The sequence below is a fragment of the Haemaphysalis longicornis genome, unplaced genomic scaffold, assembly GCF_048455015.1.
Source record: "Haemaphysalis longicornis isolate Haplotype H1 unplaced genomic scaffold, Haemaphysalis longicornis Haplotype H1 scaffold_20, whole genome shotgun sequence".
Taxonomy (NCBI): Eukaryota; Metazoa; Arthropoda; class Arachnida; order Ixodida; family Ixodidae; genus Haemaphysalis; species Haemaphysalis longicornis.
Genome location: NW_027526296.1, coordinates 2,965,070 through 2,978,802, shown reverse-complemented (window position 1 = coordinate 2,978,802; position 13,733 = coordinate 2,965,070).

The following is a 13,733-nucleotide window of genomic DNA, read 5'->3' as shown; positions in this document are numbered from 1 at the left end:
AACAGTGCTCGCTCGACAAATGGGGTCACGTAAGACACCGTTGCTTGCGTCAATCGGCCAGTGTCGTCTGAGAAAACCCCAAGCCCCATAGTGCTGTGCAGCTAAACCAAAGCATGCTGTGCGCAGTACGAACAGCAGAACGCATCAGTATTTCTATGTTTACATGTGCTTTCGTAACTTCCACTGTTTGTCCCATCATTCCTATTGCTTTGTAAAGAATGTGCCCTAAATTTAAGCGCAAATCGCTCGTTCGCCTAGTTTGTAAGCTCTACCTAATTTGCGTCTGCTTCTGCCAGCCTCCGCCAATCGCAGAGCTTAGCCCATGTGACATCACAGGTTCTGTTGCGGGAAATGAGCTGGGAAATGACCATTCCCGTTTTTCCTAATTATGTAGCTTATTTGAGCGAAGTTTACGTTAAAAGTGGTGTCAGTATGATTCTAACGAGACAATCTTTTGAATGAACCAAACTTGTGTTTTCTCTTCATGGCTCCTTTAACAAGGAAAACAGGTGTTCGAGCAAGTAGGTGCTTCTGAACATGGCAATGATCCTGACAGTGTGTTGACGTAGCGCCGGGAAACTTGCGTCGTCAAGAAACCTGGAGAAGTCTAGTACAGCCACGTCCTGAAATTTCTGCTTCAACGGGGTGTTAGCCTGCAGCTCAAGAAGTTCCATCTGTAGTTCGGGCGCTGCGTCATCCACCGGCACCGAAAACGGCAACGAAAAAATTCGGAATTCATCGGCGAGGCTGGTGCTGTTTTGGAAGCGTCCCTCGAATTCTCTGAGGAGATCTTGGAGGAGGTCAGCGAAGTTATCACAGGATTGTTTATCCACGTTCGCCAGCGACTTCAGGGTTAGAAAATGATCAAACGTCTCCCAAGGCTACAATTGAAATTGAAAGGACTGAATGTCGTCATGCATTTTTGTGATCAGTTTGTTTTTTCCCTGAAGTTTAACGTTGAGGCAGCTCAAATGATCAGTGATATCAGTGACGAATGCAAGGAAGAGAAGCCACGTTTCGTCTGACAGCTCAACAATGACCCTGTTCTTGCTCTTCATGAAGGCGTCCGTTTCCTCTCGGAGATCAAAAAATCGTTTCAGCACTCTTCCACGACTCAGCCATCGCACCTCTGTATGGTACAAAATTTCACCATATTCGCTGCCAACCGCTTCTAAAAGAGATAGAAATTGGCGGTGGTTAAGAACTCTTGAACGGATGAAGTTCACTGCGCTCAGCACGATTTTCATGACGCTCTTCATTTGCAGAGACTTGTCGCACATTGCTTCTTGGTGCAAAATGCAGTGAACCGCGGCAAATTGATTGGTGATTATGAGTGGAGCGAGTTTCGTCCGCAATCGACCAACAAGCCCACTCTTGCATCCCACCATTGATGGCGCACCGTCTGTAGGCAAACAAACCAACTTTTCCCAAGGTAGTCCAGCGTGTTTGACCACTCTATCGAGAACAGAAAGAATATCCGCCCCTGTTGTCGTGCCTTTCATTGGGATTAAGTGCAGGAGTTCCTCAGTGACATTCAGGTTTTTGTCGACACACCTTACAAAAATAGCACATTGTGCGTTGTCTGTGATGTCAGCGCTTTCATCAACTGCAATAGCGAATGCTTCAAACTCATGGCATCGTTTGATTAATCCTTTATCGATGTGTCCAATGATCTCCTCAATTTTCTGGGCGACTGTGTTTGGGGAGAGGCTTATTTTCTCGAATGTCTTTTTCATGCTGAGACAGGTAGCATCAGTGGCTCCGAGCAGGCACTGCTTCATGAACAGGCCTTCAGTGAAGGGCTTTGATGATTTGGCGATAAGTTTAGAAATGACGAAGCTTGCCCTGACCGTTTCGTCGCTTGCTGGGGCTGCTTTTTGGAACAGGTTTTGCTGCTTTCCCAAAGACGCCTTCAGTTGAGTCACGGTGTGTTCGCGAACGTTGCCAGTAAGAGCACCATACTTCTCCTGATGGCAAGACATGAAGTGGCGTAGAGCATTGTACTCCTACGGCACAGAAACAGTCTTGTGTCAGACTAAGCCCAACCCCTTGTCCCTTGAGTCCGTGCAGAAATAAGAAAGTTCCCATCGCTCCTGAAAGCACCTCTTCTCGTTTTCGACCTTGCGTTTTGCAGACTGCTTGGACAACGACATTGTGGCCCGTTAGATTTCCACAGCAGAAACCTTCGTCGTTTTCAGACCTTCAAAAAAACAAAAAAAAACAAAAGGGCAGAAAGACACCTGCCACATTTACGGAGGCGACAGGCGCGTAGAAGCACGTTTATGTAGGGGGCCCTATCATGATTGACTTGGGGCGATACCTTTCACAGTGCTGTCAACAGGTTACGAGTCGGAGGATAGGCGCTGAGTTTTGAGTCTCGGTGTGGGGCGTTTGATGCCTGGAACTACACAGTTTTTACGTGCAATGTGCAGTCTTTTGCTCTGCAGTGCGATGTCGCTCTCTCCCAGGCCATGAATAAGGCTGCGATCCGCCCCTAAACGCACGTGGGCGCATTTTGGAGCCAGAACCCAGAATCCGACGTGTGGCTACGCCCTGTTCGCCACATCTGCAGCGAAGTAAAAGTGTTTGACATGAAGACGAACAGGAAGCCGCACAACGCCCGGAAACCTTCGCGGTTTCGCGGAAGCCTGGAAAACTCCGGTCAAGGCGCGGTCTTCTCATTAGCAGCATACAGCCCCGTTTGCAGGGTCATAAAACGACGTGGGGAGTTTGTCCGCGGCCTGTGCTCGCCCAGCACTGTGCGCACTCTGGAGTGTTCGATTCACAAATCTCACTTGCTCGCGACCATTGTGCACTCAACTTAACGGCGCCCGAATAGAGGGGCCTCCGGAAAAGCGGGGTTTCCACTCTGGTAACGCAAATCCGTGAACGACGAGAGAGAGAGAAACATCTTTAATGGGCAAGTGAAATCAGCCAGGCTGGGCGCTCGACTTGGTACACCAAATGGGGGTGAAGGTGTGATGAAAATATATGAAAACTCTCACGTACACATGAATCCTCAAACACACAGACACACACAAAAAGCACACACACATTCAGGCGATATAATCATTTGTCTGAGACTTCATAGCTCACTCACAAGTCCAGTTCTACGGAAGGAACGTTAAGAGCACTTTTGTTGCGCGACTTGCCATGCCGGTTGTAAGCCAGGGCCCAAGGAGGTGACTCGAAGAGATCTGGGCGGACGGGGGCAGGCCCTGAGAGAGCTGTGCCGTGGTACGCTCAAGTTTGTAGCGAGGACATGCGCAGAGAACGTGTTTCAGATCCTCGCGAACTGTACAGGTAGGGCACAGAGGTGAGGAAACTCGGCGTAGTTTAACAAAGAAATGCTTAGTGTAAGCCACATTCAGTTGTATTCGATGCAGGACAGCTTCATCTCGCTTGCACAGACCGCTTGGCATCCCAAAATCGACACTGTCGGTGTATTGTGCGCAACGGATCGTAGGTCTTATTTGGGTCGGTCTACAGCAAGCGCTGAGAACTCTTGGCAAGCGATGACGACAGAGTCACTCCGTCTTGCCTTGTGAAAGGCACTGGAGTAATAATTGGTCTGAAATGCGCTGATACAGCAGCTCTGTCGGCTTCGTCGTTGCCAGCCACACCGCAGTGAGATGGAAGCCATTGCATAACAACGACGTGGTGGTTGTTTATTGCCTGCGTGTGTAGGCCATTCATTTCTTGAGCAAGCTGCTCTTGTCACAGGACCATGAGGTGCTGAAGGGCTGCTCGAGAGTCGGTAAAGATTGACCATGCCTAAACTGGAGCAGTTAAAATGTGTTGCAATGCAGCACGCAGGGCCGTGAGTTCAGTAACCATCAATGACGTTTTGTGACCTAGTTTAGCGGTAATTTTTGTGCGGGTTAATGGGATCCATATTCCGATGGCAGATGACGTATCCATCACTGATCCATCCGTGAAAATGTGAGTGTAATTTTGGTAGGTAGTAGCAATGTGCTCCCATGAAAAGAATTGCAGAGCACGCAGAGGCAACTTAGCTTTGCTCTGGATGGCGGGAACGGTTAATGTTATTTTCCAGGATGCAAATATTCGTGGTGGCTTGGTATGCTCTGGTGGGCTCTAATATACTGGTGGTAATAAGGCACTTACCTCGGCTTCCGAGTCACAAGCCATATCCAAGCTTTTTCGAGCGGTCTCTGGCCATCTGCGTCTTTGGCTACACAAGCAGGGCGCGCACTCACGCATTTGCTTAAAAAACAAAAATAAATGCACCAAGACACTCATGAGAGTGCCACGGGCAGCAATAGCAGGGTCCGCGGGCCGCATGCGGCTCGCAGGCCGCGTGTTTGAGACCCCTGCACTAGAGGGAGTGCGCATGTACAAGTGCGGCAATGTTTTCCCGACATGTCCACGCAGGTATACGCGCCTCGTTGTACGTCATTACGGAATGTGAAAGAAGCATACTGCCAAGCAAAGTAAATCACGTGGATGTATGTGCATTGCCACTCAGGTTGCCGCCTTCAAGTCGTATTAGGGATGGCGAAATAATTCTCTGCTTTTTTCACAAATGTTGCCCGTGATGTGCGCCAGCGTCACACCATGGCCCCTTGCCACCATTCGTGATGAAGTGTGCCTTCAAAAACAAGCCCATTGATTAGCCTCCCTCCAAAGCGAGCTGACCGCTTGACCGCTGGCCAGCGTGTTAGCGTACGCAGCATTGTAAAGGCTCTCGCTGATTTCACCGGGTTTCCGTGAAGAATTGAAGAGTTTAAATGCTTTGTCAAGGGCTCTGCAACACCTGTCGCCCGGCAGCGAGTCGTTAACTGCAGCGAGTCGTTTAATTTGTGCGGAGTTTTTGCCTAATAAAAAAATCTATCATTTAAAGTTTTTTTTTCTTTTTTTAATTTAATATAACCCTTTGATTGAGCACCACTTCTTTTACCCAAAAGATATAGGCCATGATAACATGTTATTACGCTTACAATAGGGACAACAGCGGTATTTTACACGAAACATTCCTTTGGAATGTAATTTATTTCCTTCGAAAGCTTCTAAACAAGCATGCCATATGACCTTTAGTTGTTTCTTGTGGTCAAGGGGGGTTAGTGAAGCAACTTCTCCAGCGTGACTGTTTACACCTGTTCACGATTTGTGCATATACGATACAAATATTATCTGCTCTAGGCATCAACCTCAAGCCCCTAATTATGGGTGAGAGTACACAACTTAAAACGTTGCGCAGTGGTCATACAGCCCTCATTACATTCTTTTAAAAAAATAGCAGTTCTCAAAAATGTGGAAAATTGCGCGGCAAACCGGAGAGAAAAATAATTGTGGAAAGCGAAATTGTAGGCTGGTATGCAATCTTTATATCTCGTTCTGAGAAGGAATACCACCTGGCTATAAATAAAAAAATTGCGTTATTTGCTTTTACGAGGAATTGTTAATGCGCATAATAGTATGACTACGATGAATTCTTACTCCTTGAGAGCAAGTATTATTTTATTTATTTATTTATTTTTACATACTGCAGCTCCTCTTGGGGCTATAGCAGGAGTGGGTACATCGCACAAAGCCATGCATCGAACAAGTTCAACAATGAAACAAAAGCAAAAAGAAAGAAAGAAAACACGGTAACGACGAAACCAGGTGTTGAAACGCAACATAGAAGGAAGTATACAGCTTTAGCGGCATGGTGAAGGGTTACAGTAGATCGACCTAATGTACACATCTAAGTACAAAAGTGCACTCGTACAAAGGGGGAGAAGAAACAAAGCGGTACATGTGCGTAGCTTACAATAGTTGTATTTTAGAAGGAAATGCACGCAAGTCTAGAGAGCGCACGTGGCCAGGCAACGAATTCCAACGCTCAATTGTTCGCGGAAAAAAGCTATATTTGAACGTGCCTGTGCGGGGATGATACGGAGGGTGTGATTGCTTCTGGTCTGAGTGGGGTTTGCATATGTGACATATGTGTTAGATGACAGGCGATATGAACAGTGAATGATGGGGTTAAAAAAATTTAGTGATTCTATTTCACGACGGGCAGTTATGGTGGTTAGCTCTAGAGATACGAGGGCTGTGGTTGGTGAAAAAGTACAGCCATACCTGCGACAGATGAATCGGATGGCTTTCTTTTGAACGGCTTCAATTTTGTTAATTTCGCCTATAGCGATATGGCTACAATTTGTAAGGAACCTGTAAAGGAGCGACGTTACAATAGTCTGCGATGCTGCTTCCAAGGCATATTTGTTGCCCCGAAGTATGTGCAAACCAGATATCCGCGCACTGCGCCTGTGCGCACCGCCCGCGGAAACCAGTTCCGCGTGCGCGACGCGGTGGGGTATGATGGCTACCGTGGGCACGGAGAAAGAATTATTCTTGCTCCGTGACCGTGGGTAGCGGGAACGTGGCTTGGTGTATTCCCTGCACGTTTGTTCGCAGGTTAAAAATGGATAGTCATATACTAAAATCTGAGCTGGTTTTATTCTTCTTCGTTCGGATCCAATTTAATAGCAATAAATCGTGAAGGCAAGCTTACTTTGAAGTGGTACATTGGCGTTAGGCCTATGCTGTATGGCAGCCATTGTGTTTTCGGCACCTACCAAGTTACGACGGTTGCCCTAGCCGGCAGGGTCCGTGCTATCGCGTACAATTACGCATGTTGACGTGGATGCGCAAGTGCGTAATTATTACGCGTCCTTATAATTGGGCCTTAACTGTTGCTCCTCATATCGACCATTCGCACTGTCAGTACGAGCTAGTAGTGATTTTGTTTTAAAAACTGCCCAACCCACGTGTGTGCACATTCAGCGTGTATGCTGTGTTTGCTACCATAGGCATTTTTTACGATTCGTTCTTGCAATTTTTTACGATTCGTTCTTTACGATTCGAGCGGCAGTGCAACAGCTACCGACAGCATTTTGTTCAGCAGGCCATATGAGTGGTACCGCACATCATAAAAGTGCAACGTTGCAAATCATTCAATTAAAACAAATGCCAATGCGAAAAAAGGGGCAAACAAAACATACATGGTTTACTGAACAATGCACGTATATGTTAGCCGTCAAACGCGCTTGCATGCCTAAAGGATGTCGACAAGCTAGTGATTGTCGATGCATCGATGCTGTAGTGGAGGTTTTGCACCACTACACAGATACGCGCGGCATATATCTGCACCTCATAGAACAAACAATCGAATAAAAAAGTTGGCGCAGCTGGTACTAGTGGTGCAGGGCTGGAGAAACAGCAGAGCTAGTGGCCCCTCTTCCTTCGTCAAAGACCCGGCTGTTGCACCTAACTTGGATTTGCGAAATTCCCGCGAAAGGTCTCCATGACTGCAATGCCCGGATCGATTTGTCCGCAGATTTTAACAACTCTCCCAAAGTGCACCGCGTTAGCATGCACTAGAACCCGGGGAAAATTGTTCCGCCAACTCGGGGTCTGTGCACCTCACTTGGGGCGCGGAGGCACGTCAACTGGCGAGAAGAACAGCACCGGAAAGATCACGCTTCGAATGCTGGGCAGAGTTTGGAAAGGTCGAGCCGGCCAACGCCGGACGCTCCTAACGAAGCGCATGCTCACGGGTTCTTCTGAAATTTTTCTTAGTTCCTTTTTCCCGAGCTTGTCACGTGACGTGGCGCAAGCCCACGCGCATGCCTGGACAATGCCTGGCGATCACGTGCGCTCGGCTCGGCTGAGTTTTCTGGTGACGCTGCCAGGAGGAACGAAAAGCTTACACATACCTGCTATTCAAAAGTTTTTTTTTGTGGTCGACCAAGCTGGAGGTACGTGGCGGTGTAAGTGATGCCGGACACAATGGACGCCTGCACCAACTTCAGGATGTCGTCTTCCTTGATTCCTCAGTTCCTGTTGCTGACTCTCCTCAGCATGCTCGAGATCTGCTCGGAGGCAGGTCTCGATCTTGTGTGTGGCCATGGGGGCTTTGCCGTCGTCAGCAGCAACAAGCCCAGGATGCGGACCTGCTGCGTGGGCTCGATCTTCGTGCCGTCGATTGTGAGGACTAGGTCCGGGGGCGGTTCCTTCTTGGGCCTACCTGGCTGCACCATCAAAAACTCCGTTTCGCGTAATCGTGGACGGTCGACACCACCCTCTGCAAGGCTTCCTCCACCCACGCGTTGGAACCCGCTCGGGACGTCCTCACCGTAATGTCGTCGGCGTATAACGCGTGGTCCACGCCTTCGACAGGCAGAGGCAGGAGGGCCAGTGCCCCTATCTTGGAGCTCGATCGGGTCCGACTGTTTCCCTCCTGTCCTTATAGTCGCCGTGCGCTTGGTCAGAAAGTCCTCGAGATAGCCGTAAGTCCTGCGGCCGCAGCCCGTCTTGCGGAGGTGTTCGAGCCCGCTTCCGTGAAACACGTTGTCGAAGAGCCCCTTGAGGTCCAACGCAAGTATCCCGCGGGGCGGGTGTCTAGTGGCCTTCTTGAACACCAGTTCGTTTAGCTGGAGGAGGACATCTTGGGTGCGCAGGTGCTGGCGGAACCCCTACATAGTAGCCGGCATCTGGTTCGTCTCGTCCGGTAACCCTTGGAGTCTCCGGAGAAACATGCATTCCACAACCTTGCCCCCGCAGGACGGAAGCGAGATCGGGGCTGTTCTTCATTGTCAGTGGTTCGCCCGGCTTGGGAATAAACCTCACTTCTGCTTCCTTCCTCTCCGTGGGTAGTTCCGAGGGTTCCCAGGCCAGGTTGATGGGGTTCAGGAGCTCGGCCACTGCCGCGTCACTGATGTTGCCCAGGAGTCAGTAGTTAATGGCGGCTTTGCAGGGTGCGCTCTTCTTCTTACTCTCGTCAATTGCCGTCTGTAGTTGCGTGGTGGTGCAGGGCTCATCCAGCTCCGGATTTTCCGGTGCCCCGTATTCCTCTGGCCGCGGGAACAGCCCCCCTCCATCTTGAGATACTTCGCCTTCAGGTCTTAGATGAGTCTCTTGCGTTCCCCGCCGTAGGCGTTGAGGACCTTGGTGAGGTTCCATTCGTGGCCACCCTACCGTTCAAGGGTCAACCAGGAGTCGCAAAAGGCACCAGGCCTTGCGCGCGGACAGCGTGCCCTGCAGTCCGTCGCACGTTCTCATCCAGTTCTCCCGGAACAGCTTGGCGGCCTACCCGAAGATCTGCTTGGTCAGCGAGGTTATGCGCTTGGATAGCTTTGTGTTCCTTCTCTGTCGTTTCTACCTCCGCGTCAGGGAGTGTCGAGCCGCCCACATGTGTGCGAGCTTGGCGTTGACGAACGGTGTCCTTGCCGTCGCGACGATGGCCTGCGTGAACTTATCGAGCGCGGCCTTCCGTTCTCTTGCCCGCTCCGCGTACGGTCTTCGACTACTCTCCTAGGCCTCGGTGGAAGCGTCAGCCGCTTCTGCCTCTCACTTGTGCATGTGGTGCCAGTCGGTCATCCTCGCCTTGCCGAGTTCCGTTCTGAATTTGGGCCCTCTGATCGTCACGCTCATGATGTCGTGGTCGGATCCCAGGCTGACGTCCTCGTTCCGCCATGTCGCGTCGATAGTCCCCGCGAGCCACGAGGGGTCCGGAACGGTGTCCCGAATCGTGCCAATTCCCCTTGTGACCGGGATGTGTGGTGGTCGGGCGACCGGACCCGTGCGATTTCCAAAGAGCTCCTCGAGAGCCGCAGTCTCCAGAATTTCTCCTCCGCAAGGAAATCGGGTAGCCGTGCGTCGTTCAGCCAGCGACACCCCAAGACAGCCGCGATTGCCACGACGTGCAACGGGAGCAGGGAGCGCACTCTGTCACTGTGGCCTCGACACGTTACCTGGACATTTAAACGCTGCCAGGGACCTGTGCCGGTAAGCACCACGCACTGTGTCTTGTTCATTCGTTCCCCAACTGTGATTTCCGCCCGTTTGAACTAATCACCGTTTCATATACCACGCTGCCGCAGCTCACCATTGTTGTTTAGTTTTTTCTTCTCCGTTTTGTGATTTTGCTTGAGGTTTCGGCAATTATAAAACCTAGTCTCGTTCACCAAGTTGCTGCTTCTATTTATTATTGTCCACAAACCTGACAGGAGGCAGTGAAAAGGGTGACGATAGTGCGCAGGGATATTCATCGGTGGACGCATGGTCCTCTTTACCCTGTTGAACTTTATGGTTGAGACTGGTCTATACGGCATCCTGTAGTGCATGAAGCCGCTTGCATCCCATCACTTCCTTTTTTGATCTTTCCATTCGTTAGATTCCTTTTGGGAAAATAGCGCCATAAAAAACGCAAGTCCTATGACCATTCATACTCTTTGAATAATTTACTTGACATTTTTTAGCTTTCTGAGGAGTCAACATATTCCAACTGCTGTATTTCCGATCCGTAGTAAATGAATAAAAATATTGCAACCTTCCGCTTAGCGACCACGATGGCTGAGCGTGAAGCTTTCTTGTGACACATTTTTTATTGATCGTCTGTGTTTGGACTGAGTTTTGACCATGTTCAAATGGTTTGTAATGTCTTCCTTGTCGCAAAGCTTGCATATGTCCTCCAAGTACTTAATTGTGTGCGATAGACTTCTTGCAACTTTTGTGGGGAGGGGGGGGGGGGTCTCAATGGGGACCTATTCCTAGGGATAATTTGTTTTTTCCATTAGTGTCTGGTTGCGCTGGCCTGACGCATGTGTTTGTACACCAGCTTGTGTCTCGTTTTCCTTTAAGAAATAACGCCTCATGCACTTCTGGTCAACGTTATTCAACAGCGAGTAAGTTTTCATTTACCTTTTTTGCTTGTCTCCAGGGGCGAAGTTAGTAAGAAGCCTCCCTGGAGGGTTTTTAGAGGAGGTGGTCGACACCTTTCACTTTCACACCACGAGGATTTCCCTGCAACATCTGTTTACCCTTTCCAGGGAGGCTCTGACGAACACTTATTAGAGTCTATTCCCAGTGCCGGTTTATAGCCAGCCTTACAATGGCCACTATACGGAGAGTGTTTTGAAGCATGTCACGCATGCGTCTTCTTCCAAATACAAAAACGCATTTCTTTACGATGCATACATCCACAGTCGCAGTGAAAACAAGGTAGCGCGAAAATAAATGTCTGTTCTTTGGTCTGACAATGGCCGCTTATGTAATAAACTTGAAACTATTGATCATTGTTTTGTTTTCTGTCGGGATGTGGTGTTTTTCTGGGATATTTTGGAACGAACGTTTAAAAAGGACATGAACATTACCCCTTATACAATTCGGTTCTTGCTTTTGGAGATGTTACTGGAGTGCCCTATGATATATTTGTTGTGATGGGATTGTACAGCTTGTTGAAGTGCCGCATGACTGACAGGCAAGCGGAACCCCCTCACCCAATGAAGTCCATTTTTAGGGAGCAGGCTGCGGTGGTGCGGCGCATTTATGCGGCGCAAAGTGATCCACCAGAATGGCTGCCTCTGTTGGGCGCATGCGTCTGCTTGGCGGAGTTTTGACGGACGGCCAATTTTAACTGCAGTGATGTGCATTTTCTTGGATGACTGATAGCTTTTGTAGGCTGTAATAAGTGCAGTATTGCACGCATTAAAAAAAGTCGAAATGGAGAAATCGGATACACACCGGCTACACAACGGGAGGCACCCAGGTTCGATTCCTGCCACTGAAACGTTTTTTCTTCCCCTTCACCCACGATCATTCATCATCATCGTAAGAGAAAGTTGGCTTCCCTGCACAGCGTTTCCGCGTTACAGACGACATCAGTGAGAACACTAAAGCTTTCCTTTAATACTATTTGTTATCCAGTTTCGCTACTCCTCGAATTTTATACCTTTTTTTTCTTCGCAGGCCATCAAAATAGGGTTGCCGCCTTTCCCCGAAAAAACAAACCTGCCATTCGTGGGGAAGGGCGCTCCGGGGGACTGGTATATATAATGTTAAATTTGTGCTGAAATAAGGCACTAGGTTTTCTGGACATGCTCCGCAATTTTTATAGCGTTTTCCTAATGAGAGTTCAAGATGACGTTTGCGTTGCAAGTTACTGAACTTTTGGTTGTTGAAATTGTAATTAAAAATTTGGTTTTTGAAAAATGAGGGCTCGTTCTGTCGTCTTTCTGTGTCCTTGTTTATATTCGCACTGTAGCTATTTTTTTTAAATGACTACCAACTCGCCCAACAGTAAATTTTGTAATTGCTCTAATGCCGTGAAAAGTAGCGGCACATTCTTCGTAAATTAAAAGCATTTCTTTGCATATGAATACACCATACGAACTTTACAAATGTGCGCTATGCATATTATATTAAGTATTTGATATTCATATGTACGTACACGCTCAATACTATGCAATATTGGCAATGCTATGCCACCTGGTCGCGGTGGCGGCATTTCATTGTGCTGCTCCTCCCCTTGGTTCTCCTCCATCTCAGGCAGGTCGCTCGCCAGCCTATTTTCTCTGCTCGCATGTCTTTGCGCAGCTTGTCGGCACATATTTCTCCTTTCAGTTGCTGGATTAACGTTTAAAAAAACACATAAAATATCCCGTCATGATGGCCAAAAAACCGGCCAATGAATGCCGATTTTAAGTACAGACCACCAACCGGCCCGCTGTCAAAAAAAAAAAATAAACGGTCGCGCCGGTAGAAAACCACGCAAGTGGCAACGCTACATCGAAAACAAATTGCTCAAAATCTCAAAATGGCGATTGTTTTGGCTACTTTTCAAACGTTGAGATCAAGGTGACGACCTATTTTGGCTACTTTTGGCAATTTGCTGACGACTTTGTTGTTCTGAGGAGCTGGAAACACTGTTTTCAGCGACATACTAACCGCGTGCTCATCTTTTGTAACAGATAAAAAAACTCCGCGAAATATGAAAAGAATACTGCGTGACGGTGCTCCCTCCTGCATCATAAAGCAGTGTCACCCAACAGGCTCCCTCTGAGTTAACCAGAATAAATAAAGAAAGGAAGGCGAAATCGCGACCGAGTTAGTGCTTCATTCGCAGCATGTGCCCGCGAAATTTGCTCTTGCTCCTCCTATTGTCGAGATGATGAGCTGTAGATTAGACGGTGTGACAGTTAAAGCAGCTGCTTTCAACTAGATTATTTCAGAGCGCTGCTTTATGATGCGAGTGGGAGCACCTATTTATATTTTTCATATTAGGATGTACCCTGTTTGATGCAATAAAAAGATCGTCATGAACCGACTCTGCTGAAATTTCCTGAATGTCTATCAATAAAAACCTTTGTTTCTTGAAATAAATTTTAGTTCGAAGAATTAGCGTCCGTTTGTTCTACTGTGTTGCCTCGTACCGTCTTGCGCGATATCGTTGCTTCAGTATGTTCCACCAACTCACCCATATGAAGCTCCTGCTATGAACTAGGTTTTGTCAGAGTAATGCATTTTCTGCTTTTAAAAACGTCGGTGCATAATCTTCGGGACACCCTGTATATGCTGACGCTAGTTCTATTTCTCTCGGGACCTGAACCAAGTTTAATAATAAAAACCTGCATATATGGTCAAACAAAGATCAGATCAGAATGACCCCCTCGGAAACAAGAGCAATATTTTTCGTGCAAAAATTATGCGGGCGAAACCCAAAACGTAATTACGTATGAAGGGCAGATAATTTGAATTATTTAAGTTCTGAAATTATTGATTATTTCGTGAAATATTTGCTGGGGCTTTCTCATTTACGCCCACTGTAAAAAAACTATCGTCTACATCCGGAGCGTTACGTAGACTTAGGTCATGCCTTCCTACTCAAATGAAACTTAACACATATAATGCTCTGTTTGATTCACATCTTGACTATTTCAGCCTAG